This window comes from Rhinopithecus roxellana, chromosome 3 (genome assembly GCF_007565055.1).
Source record: "Rhinopithecus roxellana isolate Shanxi Qingling chromosome 3, ASM756505v1, whole genome shotgun sequence".
Lineage (NCBI taxonomy): Eukaryota > Metazoa > Chordata > Mammalia > Primates > Cercopithecidae > Rhinopithecus > Rhinopithecus roxellana.
This window is the reverse complement of record NC_044551.1, coordinates 98,461,868-98,477,293: the sequence shown is the minus strand read 5'-3', so window position 1 is coordinate 98,477,293 and position 15,426 is coordinate 98,461,868.

Here is a 15,426-nt window from a genome sequence, read left to right as displayed (position 1 = left end):
AAAAATCTTTGTGGGTGCACAGGAGGTGTTTGTTTATGGGGTACTTGAGATGTTTTCATACAGGTGTGACATCATTATTTCTTCAAATTTTTATTCTCCACATTTCCTTTCGATGAAAAGAATCGAATCTGTATTGACATACACCAGGCGTCCTGCCACAGCACCTATTGTCCTTGAAACAGTTATCTAAACTTACAGTGGATGCCAGAGTCGTCATGTTAAATGTTCTTCCGCCGGCACGGTGTCTCACGCCTGTAATCCCAGCACTTTGGGAGGCCGAGGTGGGCGGATCATGAGGTCAGGAAATCGAGACCATCCTGGCTAACACGGTGAAACCCCGTCTCCACTAAAAATACAGAAAATTAGCCGGGCGTGGTGGCGGTTGCCTGTAGTCCCAGCTACTCGGGAGGCTGAGGCAGGAGAATGGCGTGAACCCGGGAGGCGGAGCTTGCAGTGAGCTGAGATCCGGCCACTGCACTCCAGCCTGGGCGACAGAGCGAGACTCCGTCTCAAAAAAAAAAAAAAAAAAAAAAAAAAGGTTCTTCGTGAGTACCAAGCCAGCGCTGGCTGCTGCAGCTGGCTGCCAGCAACTTGTGTGGAGCCTTTCCTCCTGGGAGGCATCGCAGCACCCGATGGTGCCGGCAAGTGTTTGTCAGTCTTTAGCTTGAGACATCAAGACTGGGATCAAAAGTGAGAGAACGTAAAGTGAGAGAACATAATCTTGTCCCTTTCCACACATGTTACAGAAACCCCTAGCTGCTTTGCTGCCTGTCTACAGACTGGACAGTGTCGATTTAATCTTTCTGCTTTGTGTAGTAGGCATTTCTGTTTTACTGAGTATAAAGTGCCGTTTTGTGATTCTCCACTGTGGGATATAGATAGTATTCCTGTTTTACAGATGAGGAAATAGACTCAGAGTAGTTCAGTAACTTTTTTAAGGAGACAAAAAAGGAAGCCAGAGATGACGATTTCTTGTTCTGCTTTTTTTTTTTTTTTTTTTTTTTTTTTTTTTTTTTTTTGAGACAGAGTCCCGCTCTGTCACCCAGGCTGGAGTGCAGTGGCACAATCTCGGCTCACTGCAACCTCCACCTTCTGGGTTCAAGCGATTCTCCTGCCCCAGCCTCCTGATTAGCTGGGACTACAGGCATGTGCCACCACGCCCGGCTAATTTTTGTGTTTTTAGTAGAGACAGGGTTTTGCCGTGTTGGCCAGGCTGGTCTTAAACTCCTGACCTCAAGTGATCTGCCCACCTCGGCCTCCCAAAGTGTCCTGCATTCTTGAAATTGCAGCATACCTATGCAGTGTCCTCAGCATCCTCCCAGCCTAAGGAGCACACTTGGGGAGAAGGTGGGGCTACAAAAATGTACTCAAGTCCATTAGATTTACAGCAGCTGTGCAAAAATCTCATTTTAAATCCAAAAATACATACAATCTTACATTTACATTAATACATGAAAGAACCACCTTTTCTTCCCTAGAAGGTGATCAAATTTTGCCCCAATTTTGGTTATTTGTGGAGTCTTCATTGTTAAGCTGTTTTCCTCCACCTTGATTATCATTTCCAAACTCTGTTAAGATCTCATTGAACGTTATTAATTTGGAATTCACAATAATTCATATGTGGGAGTTCAGGTAAGAGCTGTGTTACCAACTTTCAATGTGCAGTCATTTTTGCAAGAGAATTGCTGGCAGTCCTAGAGAAATTGGTAAGAGCTTTGAAGAATACATGTCATTTAATTCAGATTCTTTTGCAATTGGCATATTCGTTATTTATGACACTGAAATGGATAGAGATTAAGAAGATTTGATTAGCTTGTTAATGCTGCAAACAGTTAAAATTTTAGAATACTTATTTATTTATTGTTTGTGAGGCACACTTGTTCTCCTAATCTGTTCTCTCCTCATGCATGTGGCTTATCAGGCAGCAACTATGTTTCCCAGCCCCATCTTCAGCAAGGCTTGGTCGTGTGACTGAATTTGGACCAGTGGTTGTGCACAGAGGCAATGGATGGAACTTGACTACAGATCCTCACAACTCTGAGATGAGCGGCTTTTCTACTTGCTGCCTGTTTTTCCTCTCCTGAGTTGGAAGTGAGGTGCACCAGCGTTACCCATGCAGATAAGGACTATACCTCAGGGAAAATGGCAGAGAAATAGTATGGAAGAACATTAGGGAGCAGAGGTGCTCTGCCAACTGGAACTGGCTGGACTGTCAGTGAAGTAAATTGAAGCCATTGTGTTGTGATGTTTTGCTTACAGTAACCTAGCTTATAATCTGATAAAGAGTAAAAATTCATGATAATGCTAATATGATCTGGCATAATTCAAATTTAGCGGGAATTGGCAATTGCTGTTTCTTATCTTCCCTTTGCCCATGTTCTCAATCTGAAGTGGTCTAAATTTTTTGTTTTGTTTTGTTTTGTTTTAGATGGAGTCTCACTCTGTTGCCTAGGCTGGAGTACAATGGCACAATCTTGGCTCATTGCAACCTCTGCCTCCTGGGTTCAAGTGATTCTCCTGCCTCAGCCTCCCAAGTAGCTGGGATTGCAGGCGCACACTACCATGCCCAGCTAATTTTTGTATTTTTAGTGGAGACAGGGTTTCATCATGTTGGCCAGGCTGGTCTCGAACTCCTGACCTCAGGTGATCCTGCCTCAGAGTGCTGGGATTACAGGCATGAGCCATCATGCCCGGATAGAAGTGAGCTAAATTCTTATACAGGGTTGGGTTTGGGGACAGTTAGGAAGTGCTTCCTTCATGATCATTCAGGACTTTCTCAGGTCAATATTTTCAATATTGTCACTTTTATTAATTTCTTTTGGAGGCTATACAGAAAGAAAAATGATATTTTTCCTTCACCTCATATGGCAACTTCACAACATGCCAGCTAATTCTTTGACATTCCTCCCCTGGAGAAGTGGAGTCTATCACGCCTTGATGTTGGGCTGGTCTTTATTACTTGTTCATATCCAATTAAATGCAGCAGAAATACAGTTCATTTCCCAGTTGGCTTCCTTGGACTCTCGATCAGTGTAAGAAATCTGATGACGCCAGGTAGTCATGCTATGTGGGATCCCAGGCCACATGGAGAGATCACATGTAGGCTCTCTGTTTGATGTCCCAGCTAAAGTCTCAGTCAACATCTAGCACCAATTGCCAGCATCTGAGGGCACCATCTTGCATGTCCAGCCCAGTTGAGCCTTCAGATGACTGCTGCCCCTACCAACATCTCACAGCAATCCTGGAACAGACCCGAGCAAGAACTACCTAGATGAGGCCTTCCAAAATTCTTGACCCATAGAGTCCATTAGCATAATGAAATAGTTTTGCAACACTAAGTTTGCGCAGCAATAGCACCTGGAACACCTCACTGTTACACCATCACGTACGTTACACGGTTGAATCTTGGATTCCACTTAACCACCTTGTAGTGGAGCTTTCCTGTCAATGTTGTTTTAAGGGCAAGGACTTTACATACATTATCGTACCTTATTTAATCATCACAGCCCACCTAAGCAGTAGATACAATTATTATTTCCGCTTTACAGCTCAGGAATACTGGGCATAACAGCCCAAGGTCACACTGCTCTTACTTACTGTGCTTTCTGTTGTCAGTGCTGGAAAATGAGAGGCTTCAGGAGTCAGAATTTTAGACTTTCATGACATATTTGAACTGACCTCGGTCATTTCCCTCCTATCGTCGTTACACAGCAGAATCTGGGCATAAGGAAACTCAGCCATGGTATGCATTAGTAATTGACAGAGTAAGGTAGAAACATATTTCTTTAAGTGTGTGTGCTAGCCACTGTGCTACTCTGCAGAGTCAAACCATTTTCAACTCCTTAAAAAATTCTTTGGTATAAACTGTTATTTACTGAGTAAGCATGATGCATTTCTTTAGAGGAAAAGAATGATTCTATATTTAGCATATACCTAAACCTATATTAAAAGCATTAAAACTGTATTCAAGAATACATTTATTTAAGAATCTGTGCTTCTTAAAAAACTACATTTTAAATTTCGTTGAATAAGACTTCTAAGTTGTGAATTGAAAGCATTCTGTTTTATTATTATTATTATTATTATTATTATTTATTTTTGAGATGGAGTCTCGCTCTGTGGCCCGGGCTGGAGTGCAGTGGCCAGATCTCAGCTCACTGCAAGCTCCGCCTCTCGGGTTCACGCCATTCTCCTGCCTCAGCCTCCCCAGTAGCTGGGACTACAGACGCCCGCCACCTCGCCCAGCTAGTTTTTTGTATTTTTTAGTAGAGACGGGGTTTCACCGTGTTAGCCAGGATGGTCTCGATCTCCTGACCTCGTGATCCGCCCGCCTCGGACTCCCAAAGTGCTGGAATTACAGGCTTGAGCCACCGCGCCCGGCCCTGTTTTATTATTAATCACCACGTTTGGTGTTTCAATCTCATATACCATTCTCACTTGGGGTAACGTGTCTCAGACATGTTGCCCTACCCTAGTTTACTCATTCTCTAAACAGCATCTGCCAATGTGGAAAATGAGACTACTTATAAAGGTGAGAGATTTTAGCTTTTCTAAAAAGATTTTTGTAACGCTTAGTGCCAGAGAATGAGAATATTAAATTGACAGTAAATAGAGTAAATGGAAACTATTTTAACATTTATACTTGAAACATGACTCCAGTTCCAAGACTTTTTTCTTTTTCTAATTCAAGTAAATGGAACCTATTTGAATAATTCAGTAATTTATTCTTTTTATTCATCTTGAATGTTGGGGGGATTTTCCCTAGAAATAAACACAAATATATAGAGTATGTAACAATTCAGTAACATAAAATCTAAAACAAAGAACTTACTAAGTGATGGATATTGTTGTATGTGATTTACACGTGCAAACTCATTAAGTCCTCGCCACAACTTCTAGGAGGTAAATAACATATTATCCCCATTTTGTAAGTGGGGAAACTAAGGCATAAAGAAACTTCCATAGTTACTAAGTAGCAAAGTTGGGGTATGAATCCAGGTAGTTAGGATTCTAGGTCTGCACTCAGCACTGCACTAGCAGTTCTTACATTTTTGGGTCTCAGATCCCTTTCACACTCGTTAAAGTACTGAGGACTGTGATGAGCTTCGTTTTTGTTGGTTGCATTTATTGATATATATGGTATTAGAAATTAAGATAGAGAAAATTAAAAAAGGTTTAACTCATTTAAAAGTAATAAAACCATTGCATGTTAACCTCAATATATTTTTATAAAAAACAACGATATTTCCTTAAAAAAAACTATAGTGAGATGAGTGGGGTTTTTTTTTCTTTTTTTTACATTTTTGCAAATTTCTTTAACATCCAGCTTAACAGGAAACAACCAGATTTTCATATCTGCTTCTGCATTCAGTTTGTTGTATAATACATGTCATGCCAACTCTGGAAACTCCACTGTCCTCTGATAGGAGAACAAAGGCAAAACGGGCAAATAACATATAATTATTAGTATAAAAATTGCTTTGGCTTTGCAAAGGCCCTGAAAGGGTCTTAGGGACATCCAGGCATCCTGGGATCATACTTTGAGAACGATGGCACTACACTTTACTGCCTCTGAGTACACAGGGAGAATGTCTTGGTTGAATTTTAAGTGTTTCTTCGAGTAAATCCCAGCCTGCTGTGGTAGAAGGAGCAGAGGCTGAGTAGCCAGAGACTGGGGTGCAACCCTAGTTCTGTGCGTGGGAGCTCTTGACCTTATGTTCTCTCCATCTCAGGTTCCTTATCTTTAAAATGAGGCTCATTACCAATCCCTTCCAGGGTCATCACAGGCTTTTCAAAAAACATGTGATAAGGTACCTAACAGGTGCTGACACAAGAGGATGTCTGATCAAGTGTAGCTTTTATTTCAGATAGATTAACGACAGCCAGGGAGGAAGGAGAGGGACCACGACCAGCAAAAAGGGAAGGAGAAAAGAGCTACCAAGGATAGATCCACAAACTCTCAGCTGGAAGCCTTTCAGGCCAGGTGTTTAGAGACTCAGATGTTTGGACTTTTAGGAATTTATTGGGGTGCATATACTGTAGATAATGTCAGACCTCCATAAGACTTGGAGGACCATCTGATAATCAAACACATTTATACTTCTAGAGAGGGATATATTTCACTCATCCCAAGGCCTAGAAAAATAGCCCTCTGTCTGGCCAGGTTTTAATGCCAAATGATTTACAAAAAATATTTCAGTGTTCAGAACTCCGGGATTTGGGACTGTAGATGAGGGATTGTGGACCTTATTGAGCTTCTGTGCCAGCACCAAGCTAGGGATTGTGCCCACGCCCTTTCATTTCATCCTTTCAACTCCATGAGCAAGAAGCAGACATCTAAGGATCTGGAGAGATCTTTGCCTAGTATTTGCCTTGCAATCAACTTTAGAGGACCCCAGGGTTGGAGCAGTGGCCTCTGGCTTTCTGATTATGGCTGTTGCCTGCAATTTAAAGTCCTAATGTTCATTTTGTTTGAAGAGGGATGGATGAGGAGTTAGACACGTGGAGAGAGAGAGAGAGAGAGAGTGTGTGTGTGTGTGTGTGTGTGTTTCAAGATGAACCCAATAGCATCAACAAATATCTTAATGAGGGTACAGAAAGTTTATATTTAACTTGTTGAAAATCCACCTAGTCATGAACCTAATTTCCTGAAGAATAAATATAAGGTGAGATGATATATTTTGGATACCAATAAGATCCATTACCTACTACGTTTATAGGGATAGAAATTGAACAAATGGAAACATTTCAAAATCTGCCAAAAAGAGCCCCAACTGATTGTTTTCATGTTTATAATCACAGAGAAACAAGCCCTAAAGTTGCCTGAAGATAAGTCCTGGCTATGAATTAATGTTGAACAACATGAAAAGATTACAGGTACTTGGAAACAAACTTCTGAGGAACCCATCAGAATTTCAAATTATGCAAGTATTATGACAATACTTGAGAATTTCAAAATCATTTCAACTATCAATTTCTGTGGGATTTTATAATAATTTGCAGCTTCAATGACAAAATAATTTAAAATGATGTTTTCTAAATCTACTTACACAATTATTCTGACTTTATAGGAAATAAATTACATTTATTTGGACATCTATACATGTCACACACATTAATACGTATTTTGTGGATTCCAACTTAAATACTTACATATTTCAAAATTGTAACCTCTTTAAGTTTGTCACTGTCACAAACTTGGCTTCATGGTACTTCAAATGTCCTCTCCCCAGTCAAAAAGCAGAAAATGTTGTTTGTTAAAAGGCAGGGAAGTAGAAAAATAACTTTTTATAATACCTGTATCCAGTTAAGTAGGTATGGCTGCTCTAGTGAGTTGAGATGACTTGATTTTTCTCCTTTCCACTCCCCTCCCCTCCCCTCCCCTCCCCTTACCTCCTTCCTTCCTTCCTTCCTTCCTCCCTTCCTCCCTTCCTTCCTTCCTTCCTTCCCTTCTACCTTCCTTCTTTATTCTTTCCTTCCTCTTTTTTGTTATTTTACTCTTCAAAAGTGAGTTTTAAAGTTTCCATATACAATAAATCACCGCTACTTTATTGCCTTTGTCATCTAGAATTCCTTCAGGAACCGCAATTACAATCACAACAGTTAGTTGAACCCAGGACTTTTCCCAGGATTCCTGGAAACTGGGGTGTGACAGTAAAGGTGGGCTCACGGATGCCTATCTGACGCACTTCCTGTGGACATGAACTCACTGCACGTGCTGGTAGTGGATGTGGTGGTGTGCAGCCCCCACCTCCCCTCCAGGACTCAGGCACTCATTCGCCCAGCTGCCAGGAGTGCTGGCTTTTGTTGTCTCACAGATGAGTCTGTCTTTGGGAATCCCTCCCTTAGCAGAAGAGAGCTGCCCTGCCCAAGGCCCTACCCCCTCTGCTGTTGGGGTTTGGGGGGCAGCACGCATCCTGTGGCTGGCTGGCCCCTTGCCTTGTCTAGACAACTCTGACAGCAGTCCATGGGAATTGCTGAAGGCCTTTATTGCAACCGAGTCATAATTCAATTTCTCCCTCTAAGGAATCCTTTTTCTCTTACTTCCTTATAGGTATTGATCCTAAAAGCACTCCCCAGTAAAAGTCCTGCATGTAAATCTCCACCTCAGACCCTGTTTCTCAGGTAAGCATACTTAAAACCATTGGTGCTAGGAATGGTCCGAGGAAGGAGACTCTAAAATGGAATGTGGAGCTGGGTCACCAGCTGACTGGCCACCAGAGAGGACACCATCACTAGGGGTGGGTGGGTGGATTACCTACAGCCCCTGGCAGGCTGTAACTTTGCAATTGCTGCAACCTTCACTGTGGTGTAACTGCTGGAAGGTAATGCATTGGTAGGTCTAGTATCTGAGGTGTCTAGGGTTCAGGGGAAGTGGTGATTATAAGTGCAATAGAATTGGATGGCTGTTTCTGAGTGCTATAAAATGAATTAGAGAAAGGGGATGAAAGGATACAATGATTAATCACCAATTTAAGGCTAAGTGTGAAAGCCGGAGGGCCTATGGCAGTTTATAAAGAGATTCTCATCTCCGGCAGCCAGAAATAGAAAAAAGCCAGGATGAAGCCTAGAACTTAATTATAAGGCCAGGAGGGCTCCAGGGAAGGTTAAAATTTTCACCCCCAGCAAGTGTGCTATATCAAGGTCAGGACCCTGACTGGGAAGGAGTGAGATGCCGAGACTTGGAATAAGGATATATGTGTTTCTGCACCAAAAATCTCGAATCCTCAGATTCCCCTGAACCCTCTGGGCCCACTGCTCCCTATTAAAAGTCAGTGCTACCGTTGCTTGAAGACAGTGCAGGAGGTTTTTCTTGCAATTCTTGCAGCATGTTCTTAACTCAGGGTTGATCCTAACTCCATTCCTGGACACTAGGCCAGTAAACAGAATGGGGATCAGCAACTGAATTCTCCTGGCCAAATCCAGCCTGCAGTCTATTTTGGTAAATAAAGTTTTAGTGGAATACAACCATATCCATTCAATGACACATTGCCTATGGCTGCCTTCATGCTACAATGGGAGAATTGAGTAGTCATGACAAAGTCCATATGGCCCACAAAACCTAAAATGTTTACGATCAGGTTCTTTACAGGTAAAGTTTACTGACCTCTGAACTAGAGTCAAGTACAATAAAACTTGACAGGAGAAGTGCTGATTGTGATAAGGAAGGAAAAAACAGACACCAAAGAAGATGCAACACTGAGTCAGCAAGTACTAGCAGGAGTGGAAGAATATACATAGGATGAATCCCGAAGGGCCTGGGTTAAGAAGGATGCAATATATAGTTGGATACTGGAAACTTTATCTACATGGGAGCAGTCCCCTGAGATAGAGAATTTGGCACTCTGCTTGGTTGACTCTTGGGGTCTCTTTGTTGACTCTTTTCTTTCTTAGAAATGCAGTTATCAACTATATGGAGGAGATATGTGAGAAATGCCTTAGCAGACGATGCAGAAAGAGATCAAAAGGCTCAGAGAAGCAGGAATGCTATGGTGGATATGCAGTCAGCTCTCTGCATCTGTGGGTTCAACCAACCTCGGACTGAAAATATTCAGTATTTGGGAAAAAAGTGGCATCCCATACTGAACATGTACGTACATTTTTTTTCTCCTTGTCGTGATTCTGTAGTCAATACAGTATAGTGACTATTTACATAGCATTCACATGGTATTAGGTATTATAAGTAATCTAGAGGTGATTTAAAGTGTATGGGAGGGTGTGTGTAGGTTATATGCAAATCCTAGGCTATTTTATATCACAGACTTGAGTATCTACAGATTTTGGTATCCAAGGGAGGTTCTAGAACCAATCCTATATGGATGCTGAGGGATGGCTGTACACTGGCTCTCCCTATCCATGGTTTTGCTTTCCACAGTTTGTTTACCCACAGTCAACTGTGGGCTGAAAATATTAAATAGAAGATTCCAGAAAGAAACAATTCATAAGCTTTAAATTGCACATTGTTCTGAGTAGTGTGATGAAGTCTTGCACTGTCCCCCCTCCCCTAGGATTTGAACTGTCCTTTTATCCAGTGGATACACACTGTCTACACTTCCCTCCAGTTAGCCACTTCACCATCTCGGTGATCAGATCGACTGTCCAGGTATCACAGTGCTTGTGTTCAAGGCACCCCCATTTTACCTAATAATGGTCCCAAAGCACAAGAGGAGTGATACTGGCGATTCAAATATGCCAAAGGGAAGCCATAAAGTGCTTCCTTTAAGTGAAAAGGTGAAAGTTCTTAAGGAAAAAAAAAAATTGTATGCTGAGGTTGCAAAGATCCATGGTAAGAACAAATTTTTTACCTGTAAAATTGTGAAGAAGGACAAATAAATTTATGCTAGTTTTGTGGTTGTACTCAAACTGCAAAAGTGCCACAGTGCATGTATAGGAAAAAACATCATGCGTATGGGGCTTGGTACTATTCACAGTTTCCGGCATCCACCTGTGGGGTGGCCTTGGAACGTATTTCCAAGGGGCAATGTGTCAATGAGAAACTCAGTAGTGGCTATCCCCTCTAGGGGAGGGCTGATACTGTAGACCGTGCTGGGGTTCTATAGAACTGGGATCTCTAAAAGCAATGGGGATGGTAAGATCCCAGATTGGTAGAGGCCAGGTGGCAGACCATAGGTAGCAGACCAAGAAGGATGCAATTATTATCATAAATGGAAAGGTTGGAGTGGCAGCCAGGGGTCCTCACCCATAGAGAGCTATAGAGATGGTTACTAGACCACAGTGTTATTAAGGGTAAGATACAGGGGCACATAAGAATAATGCCAACACTTCAATGAAGAGTCATGGCCAATTTTCAGATCTGAACCTGTCCTTTGACCCAGAACCTGTTGACTAGAGAAGTTGGTTTGAGGAAGGAGCCTGCTATACTATGGCAAGTACGTATGATAACAATTCCCCCAGTCTTTACTTGAAGGGATCTGTGGTCATTTACTTGGTTAACTGTTCAATGGGAAAAAGGACAATCCTAGATATTTCCAGGACTCTTGGGCATGGTCCAAACTCCACTGATCTTCAGGAAGTTTTGTTTCATCCAGGCCCCTTGCTGAAGTGGGAGCTTATGAAGAGTAAGAAATAAATCCAGACCCAGTCGATTTCACAAGGGATTCTTTGGCTCCATGGATCCACCTGGTGGTCATTTCTTCAGTCTCTGGATGTATAATTGAAATCCATAGTAGTCAGCAGAATCTTCTCATTAGTTCCTCGGTTTGTAGGGCCAACCAGTATGGTCTGTAGTGAAGAAGGCTACATAGAAGCCTCTGAAACTTTCTTACCATGGCCAAGAGAATAAATAAAAACAATATGACATCCAGGGAAATGGCCAAGAAATCTGGCACTCTAAACATGCTCAACACTACAAGTGGTCCCCATCATGTCCCCATTTAATTATCATTCTGTCCCCCTTCAGAACCAGGGGTCCTAATAATTGACAGCGGATCTCCATGAAGTCAAGTGATTACTTAATATATCTATTACCACTACCAAATGTCCCAGCTTCCAGCAACAGAAACCAACACTGAGCTCTTCAACAAACACAGTCCCCAGAGGAGACTAACCAGCCACTTGTTAGCAACTTGATTACATTGGATCCCTTTTAATCTGGAAATGTCAGTAATTGATTTTGACTGGTATTGACACATATTCCAGAGATGGCTTTACCTTTCCTACCAACAGGGACCCAGGCAGCATTACCCCTGCAGGCTTGCAGATTATAAGATAAACTGACTTGGAATCCTGCATTATGCGACTGTGGACCACTGACCCCATTTTATAGCAAAGGAAGAACAACAATGGACATATGATGATAGGATCTACTGGTCTCATCCCATAACACCATCCAGAAACTGCCTGTCTACTAGAGTTTTTTTAGTTTTTTAGTTTTTTAGCACAGCTAAAGTGCTAGCCTGCAGATGATGTGTTGTAAGGACAGGGTGGCATTGAACCAATGTCGATTATATAGTGCTATGTTTCCAGTAGGTGGGATTGATGGCCTCAGGAAACAATGATTGGGGCCTGGTGTGGTGGCTCACGCCTGTAATCCCAGCACTTTAGGAGGCCAAGATAGGTGGATCACTTGAGGCCAGGAGTTTGAGACTAACCTGGCCAACATGGTGAAACCCCGTCTCTACAAAAAATACAAAAACTAGCCAGGCATGGTGGAGTGTTCCTGTAGTCCCAGCTACTCGGGAGGCTGAGGCAGAGAATCAATTGAACTGGGAGGCAGAGGTTGCAGTGAGCCAAGATTGTGCCACTGCACTCCAGCCATGCGGCAGAGCGAGAAAAGAAAACAATAAGAAAACAATGATTGGAAGTAGGTCTGGCTCCACTACCATTACTCCCAATAACCTGCTTTAGGAATTTGTGCTTGCTTGCCTCCCACATTTAGTCTCTCCTGGGTCCTTATCTCCAAGGGGAGAATGCTTCTACCAGGGAAACAGCAAGAATTCCATTACACTTTAAGCTCCAGCCGCTGTCCAGTCGTGATCACAGCCACCCAGGTGACTCATTAGGTTGTCTCTTGGTACCCCCTTGCCAGATCTTCATGGTAAATTAGCAAGTACAGTAGCCATGGGTGGAACTTGGTTATGCCACCAAGCCATGCTTTCATGGTGACGCAGGGCTCAGGGTCCCCTGGGATGAAAATCTGGTCATGCCACCAGGTAAGCCACCCAGACTACAGCAGTGCTGCTTAAAAGTGTGATAGCAGAGGAGGGAGACCATGACACCAGATGTAGTCACTGAAAGGGGCTGAGATTTGTCCCAATAACCTTCCTCTTACCAGTTTCCAAAGAAAAATAGATCATTGAGAATCCTATGGAGCTATTCTCAGAGGGGATGAAGTTACTACATGAAGGAGGGAGGCTAGAGGTAGGGGCTGCAATGCGAGGGGAGATATACTCCCCACATGTCTCCTTCAGGATCAAAGCATTCATTTCCAAGCAGTCAGAAGAGTTGGTTTCTCACTCCTGCAAACGTACTCATCCGTGAGTCGCTCTCGGGATTGACTCTTGGCCAAAAGGAGCTACTTTTTCCAATACCCATTTCCGTGGGTATTGGATTTATGTGAGAATACAAGGGCCTCGCCCCCTTGCCTAGATTATGAAAGCTCTGAAGGGCCTTTCTACTTGGTCTTTTCTTGGTATCTGCCATGGCCTCTTGCAACCGCATCACAGTTCTACTTCTCCGTGTGCCCAATCCTGCTTCCCTCACCCCTCCCAGGTGATGTTTCTGAGAACATTCCCCAATAAAGCTCCTGCATGTAACTTTCCATCTCAGAGTCTGGCTCCTGGGAACCTGTCCTGAGAGTATGACCTGCTTTAAGCATCTTATCAATGCCTCGATTTTCCTAATTGTTATACTTATGGGGTTAAAAACAAACCAGTGATTAAGTGTAAATAATTTTTCCCTCACAAACTGAAAATTAAAATATTCAGTAGTTTCATTCAGCTGAACATATTTTACTGGACATGAAGGGCTTTGTTTCTTTGGGGAGTCAACTCCACATAGCATCTTCCCTTTAATGAGCTTTTGGCGTTTCAATCATTTATTTTTAATCAAGTTCTAATCCACTGTTTAGTTAGATGTTTCCAAAGTATTTTTACAATGTAGTATGTTTTTAAAATTAGATCTCCATCTGTCATTATATGGAATGTGTGTGGGCATTAGTGAATGGACTTATTTTTACCCTCTGAATGCTATTAGCTTGCTTAACCATATCCCTGGAAAAGAAGTGTCACTACAAGTGATCTTTTCTTCCCTTCACTCACAATTAATTTTTTTTGTTTTGTGATCCAAAGCTTCAGGTTTTCAAAAAACCAAATCAGCACCTTAACCTGTTTAAAGAGGAGCACAGGAAATTGTTCTGCAGAATTTATGTTCTCTTTCCATTTCCAAACTATTTCATTGCCACAACAAAGAAGTTCACTGAGCATATCACAGACCTCTTCATTCTGAATTTCTTAGATTGACAGTTTTCATGCTCCTTCTATTAACACTTAAATTGGTGATAGTGTAAGGTGCCAAAAAATGTAGAAGATGATCAGTCTTTTATTTTAATCACCAATTTCAAAATTAATCAGATAATATTGGAGTGATTCCATTTCAAATGCAGATCAGAAATCAGCACATAATATATGGAGGAGGATTTTCTCACAGATCTTTTTGTAGTTATTTCTTCCATATCTTTCTAGTCCTGGCATATATGGAATTTCTTTTCTATAGGTTTTGATGTACTCATATGCATCACTTTTTAGGGTTATTATTATTATTATTATTATGGAATGTTCCAAACATACAGAAAGTAGAGAGTATAGGATAATGAACCTTCATGGACTCATCTCTCAGCTTCAACAGCTGTCAACAATTTGCAACTCTTGTTTCATCTACTCATCTCTGCCTCCTCTCTCCCTCCCACCACATACAAACACACACACACACACACACACACTTACTTTTTTTTCCTGGAATATTTGAAGCAAATACTAGATATCATATTATTTTCTTTGTAAATTCTTTGTATGCATTTAAGCAGCAAGACTTAAAATAACCACCTAGGTATTATCATACCAAGCAAATAACAAAAATACCCCAAATATTCTAATACCAATTCATATTCAAATGTCTTTAATTGTCTTAAAGTTGTTCTTTTACGGTTGGCCTATTTGAATGATATTAATAATAATATCTCTTAGCTATTTCAGTCTACATTGTCCCTCCTCCTTGCTCCTCAATTGTTTTCATGCCATTGAATTTGTTAGAAAAATCAGATTATCCTTTAGATCTACATTCTAGATTTGCGTAATTGTTTCTCTGTGATGTTTTTAACTTGTTCCTCTGTTTTTTCTATTTCCTATAAACTGATAGTTAGGTTTGAGTCTTAAATTGATTAAGGTTAAAATGCTTTTTAGATTATAATATTTCTGATGCTATGTACTTCCTGTGGAATCATACCATGAACTCATGATGTCTGTTTGCTCCACTTTCGGTAATGCCAGGAATCAGTCCTGGTGATGTCAGGATGCTCCATCCTCTAAAAGTCGCCCACAAGTATTTCACCTGTGATTTTAACATTCACTGATGACCATTGCCAGATCCAGGGTTTCATGGTGGATTGAAATGGCAGTTTTCTTAATCTGTCCTTCCTCCTGCATTAGTTACCCATAATTCTTCTATAAAGACTTATCCTTATCAAGTATTTGGCTGCCCTGAGTTACAGTTTGTACAAGAAAGACAGGATAAATTCTTGATTCTTTCTATGTATTTATCAATTTTCAGAGTAATGAGTTGGTGCTCTTATAAGTAAGTTTTTAAAAAGTATCATTATGAACTCATTGATTTTTATGTTTAATGATTTAACTGAGAGCGATTATGATTCTTTTGGGTAGTCGCATTGTGTCATTTTGAGATCTTTTTTCA